Source organism: Chrysochloris asiatica, unplaced genomic scaffold, assembly GCF_000296735.1.
Source record: "Chrysochloris asiatica unplaced genomic scaffold, ChrAsi1.0 scaffold00016, whole genome shotgun sequence".
Taxonomy (NCBI): domain Eukaryota; kingdom Metazoa; phylum Chordata; class Mammalia; order Afrosoricida; family Chrysochloridae; genus Chrysochloris; species Chrysochloris asiatica.
The window spans coordinates 19,228,050-19,234,708 of NW_006408534.1; positions in this window are offsets into that span (position 1 = coordinate 19,228,050).

Consider the following 6,659-nt stretch of genomic DNA (forward strand, 5'->3'; position numbering starts at 1 on the left):
GAAAAATAATATATCATGATGAAGTGATATTCATATCAGGGATGCAATGATGGCTCAGTATTAGAAAACCAACCAACATAATCCACCATATCAATAAAACAAAGGAAAAGCACCACAAGATCATTGTGATTGATGAGGACAAGGCGTTTGACAAAATCCAACATCCTTTCTGGCCTTTTTAAGTCTCTCTCCTGGGTCTGGATCCTGCATCTGGCTCTTTATCTGACCTCCAATTCTTTGGACTTGAGCCAGTGGGCTGATCTATTGCCTGCAGATCCCTGGAGTCATCTGACCTGCTGGCCATCAGAGGACTTAAAATATTTACTGATGAAGCTCAAAGAGAACACAGCCTTCGGTATGGATTGCATCTGAATGTAAAGAAAACAAAAGTCCTCACCACTGGACCAATAAACAACATTCTTATCAATGGAGAAAAGATTTAAGTTGTCAAGGACTTCATTCTTCTTGGATCAACTATCAACACTCACAGAAACAGCAGTCAAGAGATTGAAGGACATATTTCATTGAACAAATCTGCGGCACAAGACCTTTTCAAAGTGTTGAAGAGCAAAGATGTTAGCTTGAGGACTAAGGTGCACCTTACCCAAGCCATGGTATTTTCAATAACCTCATATGCATGCGAAAGCTGGACAGTAGAAGAATTGATGCTTTTGAGTTACAGTGTTGGAGGAGAATATTGAAAGTGCCATGGGCTGCCAAAAGAACCAATAGATCTGTTTTTGAATTAAGTTTTCAGCCAGAGTGCTCCTTAGAGGCTAGGATGGCCAAAATTTGTCTCTCATACTTTGGATATATTTTCAGGAGGGACCAGTCGCTGGAGAAGGATATAGTATTTGGTAAGGTGGAGGGTCAGTGAAAAAGAGGAAGACCCCCAATGAGGTGGATTGGCCAAGTGGCAAAACAGTGAACTCAAGCATGGCAACAGTAGTGAGGTTGACCCAAGATCGGGCAGTGTTTTTTCTGTTGTGCATAAGGTCACTACGGGTCGGTACTGACTTGATGGCACCTAACAACAACAACAACAACAACAACAACAACAACAACAACACCATCCTCTCCTGATAAAAATCATTCAACAAAATAGAAATAGAAGGGAAATTCCTTAAGAACAAGGAGAAACTGGTAAGTTTGAAACACTGACATTGTGGTTCAAACTGACCTTCCGGCCCAGTTCTTTATTCCACAGCATAGGTGAGGATTTACAACACATAGGATTAGGCTGAATGCATCATGGGGAATGATCACATCATATTTGATCTCATCATGGAGGTGATTGGTGGTGGTGGTGAGTGTGTGCCACCGAGTTGGTTCTGACTCATAGTGACCCTGCATAGGCTGTAAATATTAAAGAAGCAGAAAACTTCGTATTTCTTCTGTGGAGTGACTGGTAGATTCAAACTACTGACCTTGCAGTTAGCAGTCAAACTCATAATCCACGAAGCTACCAGGGCTCCTTATGGACGTGACTATTACATCTTAACTGCTAAACCATGGAGAATCCTAGTCCAGTCAAGCTAACACAAAACCTTAACTATCACAAGCATATTGTCAGGAGGGAAGAGGACGTTGTGTCTGTTAAAGTAGAGGGCCATTGAAAAAGAGGAAGACACCCAATGAGGCCAACTAACATAGTGTCTACAACAATGCACTCACAAGCCTGGGCAGTGTTAAATTCTGTTGTGATTAGAGTCATTAAGAGTTGGAGTGGACTTCAATGGCAGCTAGCAACAACTTATATTGTTTGGTGAAGTAGGTTCAATTATCATTTACGTTTTACCAATAAGGAAACTGGCATAGAGGTGTTAGTGTTAAGTCCTTTGCCTAAGTCACAAAGTTAGAAATTGACAGAGCTAGGATTCCTATCCAGATAATCAACTCAATAGTACACTTGCAACCATTGGACTGTTCTGCCTCTTCATTTAATGCTGCTCAACTGCTGGATGCTCTTTCTGTTGATAATTTCTGGTGGAGGATGGGACCGTGAAAGCAGAGTGGGTAGTGAATAATAAAGCAAAGGAGAGGACAATTTGGTTTATGGATGTCCCTGCTTCTGATATTGAACGCTCTGGAATGAGCCAGGGTTTTCAGCTATTCTGAAGGCCCGGATTTAAGGCTGTGACAAGGGAAGTGTAGAAGGGTTAGCTGAAGAGACTGTAACTTAGGGAGCCTTGAGAATTAGGGTGGGTCACTGATGGAGGAGTATTAGTTCTTCTAGGTCTGAATCACAGAAAGTGTCAGGAGGATGGTCAATGGTGAACCAGGGTTAACTATGATTTCACAATCCCTTTGTGACCTCTTGGGGGTTTCAGGATCTGTGATTTTCTAGTGTATAAGTGTCTGTCTTTGTGTATGTTACTACTAGTCTAATATGCTTTGATGTGATGACAAATACCCAGGGTTTGGGTTAAAATGGGCAAACTGACTAGTCTAATAAATTTTATGGTACCGTCTCATGTTCCATTTAACCTTCTCTCAGCTTTCCTAAGGATACAGCAAAGCTGAACATTTAAGCTGTCTTCCTGTACACAGTTTTCCCTCTTAGAGAGAAGTGAGAAGAGTAGAAGGATGAGAAGTTGCCATTTTGGAATGCTACACAGTGTCACTTTGAGGGGAAAACCTCAAAAGTTAAATAACATTTAAGTCAACTGGAAGTTAGATGTGTTAGCTTGCTTAACCACCAAGGTACCTAGAGAAGGACATTATACTTGGCAAAGTAGAGAGTTAGCAAAAAAAAGAGTGAGATCTTTATTAAGATGGTTTGATATTGTGGCTATAACAATGGATTCAAACACAGAAGCAATTGTGAGGATGACTCAGAAAAGGGCAGTGTTTTGTTCTGCTGTACATACGGCTGCTATGTGTTGGAATGAACTCTACAGCACCTAACAGTATCTTACTTGATCAGGGATAGGTGATTGTTTTAGACTTCCATAAAGTAATTTTGCCATTCATAAATTTGGCACATTGAGACAGTCCCTTAAAAAGCAATGCTGAATATTTTGCCTGTTAATTTGAGGAAACCATTTAGTAACAATGTAAAAGAAGTGAGAATTGATAGTGTAAATATATTTGACACTTATAATCAATGGAGTCCTGATGTGACACTGTAGGTTAAGCACTGGACTGATAACCACAAAGGCAATGGTTCAAACCCACCAACCGCTCCTTGGAAATGCTATACTATGAGTTGAAACCAACTGGGCAGCACTTAACAACAATCAATGGAGGGTAGACCTAGTAGAAGACTTAGGGAGCCTTCTGGAGCAATCTTTTATATAAAGTATAAGTGGACATATCTGTGTGCACTCTGTGTGCATGGGTGTGTGTATGTGGATAATGAGTACACAATAATTTGTGCCAAGACATTTTATTTTGTTAACAGACTGAAAATCTTTTGACAATGGCAATCCTGACTCTCTATATACAGAGAAAAAAAAAAAATCTTTGTTGACCAACAAAAGTATCTTGGCTTTCTAAAAATCTTATAGCTATTTATGTAATTTGATCAAGTGGACACCAAATAGAGTCTACGTTTAGAATCCTATTTCTTCCACAAATTCTCACCTCCTTCATAAATTCAAACCCATGTTGGAAAGAGAGTTATGATGTTCAACTAGTTCTTCTAGAAGTCCCTCAATCTCTAATTATTCTCCCAGCAAAAACTCTAATTATCTCACAGTATCCTTTCTTGCGCTCTTCCTCTGAATAATAGAACCTTTTCCGCACTATGTGTTTTAGCTGGGAACATGGCCCATCCCCACCCAGATAGAGGTTGATTACACTGCCTCCCTAGAATCTGGCCATGACCACATACCTGGATTTTGGTAACTAGAGTAATAATGGAAGTAAAATTCAAGATCTAATTATTATATACAAGCAATGTACCTTTTCAGCCGCTCTTCTGTCAGTTTCTACTACTGTGGTGGCTTGTGTGTTGCTCTGATACTGGCAGCTATTCCATTGGTGCTAAAAATATCAATGGGGCTTCCAGAATAAGAAAGAAGATGGCAAAGGACCAGGCAGTGTTTCATTCTGTTGTACACAAGGTCATCATGAGTGGGAAGCAACTCAATGGCACCTAACAACAACGAAAAATATTGTCTTTCATTCTTTCTTCTTCTCTTCTCTCTAGCAAGGAAATGGCAAATGAAACTGCTCCTCTAGGACACAGATAAGGGAGTTTAAGGATGGCAGACCTGCCCAATCCAATTAGACTGTCAGTTGAGAAGGAAATAAACTTTTGTGTTTTTAAGCCTCTGGATATTGTGTCTCAGGTTTTTAAGTATAGCAACTTAATCTGTAACCTAACTAAGACATGGCCCAAAAGTTACATGTGGAGGAACAGCTTGAACCCTAAGATATTCTGGTTGACATATCCCCTTCCCAAACAAAATTTAGTTTCTGCAGACTCGACAGAACCTCATAAGGGCAAAGCCCTGGAGCATGGTTTATTTAGATGATCATTAATGGGGGAGTTGTTGTTGTTGTTATGTTCCATGGAATCAGTTTCAACTCATAGCAAACCTGTACAGGGTCTCCGAAGCTGTAAATCTTTACAGGAGCAGAAAGCCTCATCTTTCTCCTGTGGAACAGCTGGTTGTTTCAAACCTTGTGGTTTGCAGCCCAATTTGTAAACACTATGCTACCAGAGGGGATTTCTGAGCAAATGGACACACTACCTCCACCCCTGGAGTGTTCTACTATGCATGCGCACAGATCTCCTTGAAATTTAAAGTGACAGTTTCCACTTAAAAGCAAATGGCCACCACTCGTCTGTCAGTTTGTCATACTGTGGCGGCTTGTGAGTTGCTGTGATTCTGAAAGCTATGTCACTGGTATTTTAAATACCAACAGAGTCACCAATAGTGGACAGGTTTCAGAAGAGCTTCCAGATGAAGACAGACTAAAAATAAAGAGTGACAAACTACTTCTGAATGTTTAATCACTAAAAACCTTATGAACAGCACAAAAACATTGTCAGACATAGTGCCAGAAAATGAGCCCCTCAGGTTGGAAGGCACTCAAAATGTGAATGGGGAAGAGCTGCCTCCTCAAAGTAGCATTGACTGTGATAACGTGAATGGAGTAAAGCTCGTGGGAGAAAAGCCTGTGGGACCTTCATTTGCTGATAGGGCACAACACAAAATGAAGAGAAATAGCTGTAAACATCCATTGAAAATCAGAACATGGAATGTACGAAGTATGAATCTGGGAAAATTGGAAGTTGTCAAAAATGAAACGAAATGCATAAACATTGATATCTTAGGCATTAGTGAGCTGAAATGGACTGGTATGGGCCATTTTGAATCTGACAACCATATGATTTACTATGTCAGGAAAGACAAATTGAAGAGGAATGGTGTTGCATTCATTGTCAAAAAGAATATAACCAGAGAACAAACAAGATGGCACATCAGGTGGAAGTGCAGTAAGGAGCTCTGTCAGCAACAACACAGATTACCCAACCAAGCAGGCTCAGGGGATGGTCCCAGAACTCTGAACCACATCTAAAGGAATATTTAGACGGTTGGAAGGCTCACAGCTGGGGGAATTGGTGGCAGAAGCAAGAAATCCATTGCTGTCTAGTTCGGGACGCTCAGCTGCTCCAGGAGCCACCATCTTAGGTGAGACCAAGCAGGGGAAGGATCAGAGCGGCCACAGACACCTGGCAGAACCATGGAGATAAAGGTGTGGACATTCTTTTCTTTTGGTATCTGTTCATTGGTCCCTTGCTGTCTGAGCACTTCCATTCTGGTGACTATAGGTGTGTCTGAGCCAGTGGATACCCCCAACCCTATCCTCGGAGGGTTCTACTACGCATGCACACAGATCTCCTCAAAACTTAAAAAGACAGTTTCCAATTAAAATCAAATGGCCACTGCTGACCCTAAACTGTTTATTACTAGAAAAAAGGCCTGAACGGGGATTGTTGAGTGGGACAAGCAGACAAAAAAGGAAACAGGCTGAAAATTAAATCCTAAGTTACGTCAAAATGACCAACATTGGCATCTTGAAATTTCTCAAGAAGATGAGTGAAAAGGGAAGCCCATTTCCTGATCACATCTACCTGGAGGCAATCAGAAAGCATAAAAATACCAAAATACATACCCATCTAAGTATTAAGGTCACAGATAACCTCTGAATATGCCCCCAAAACAGAAGCAGATGACCATTATCTGCACATGTCCAGAAATGAGATAAAATGACTGAGGCAAATGAGCTAGAAGTAGACCTACACTCCATACTGGAAGATGGGCAAGCTTTGGAAATGCCTGTGAAGGAATTCAGAAAAATGATTATCAAATGTATCAAAACACTATACAATGGAGTTGAGAAAAATAAGAAAGAAGTCAGGAAAGCACTACGGGAACAATCAAATAAGATAAATACAGCACTGGAAACAATTCAAAACCTACAGAAAGAGGTCCAAATGATTAATAATATCAGAAATGGATTATACACTGAAAGGGAAAAGGAGTAGAACTGAAGAGATAGAAGCCACAACAAGTGAGCTAGAAGATAAATCTCTCAACACTACTAAGATAGAAGAATAAACACAAAATATGATATAAAAAAATCAGAAGAAGGCCTAAGATTCATGTTGGATAACATGAAGAGGAATAACATAAGAATTATTG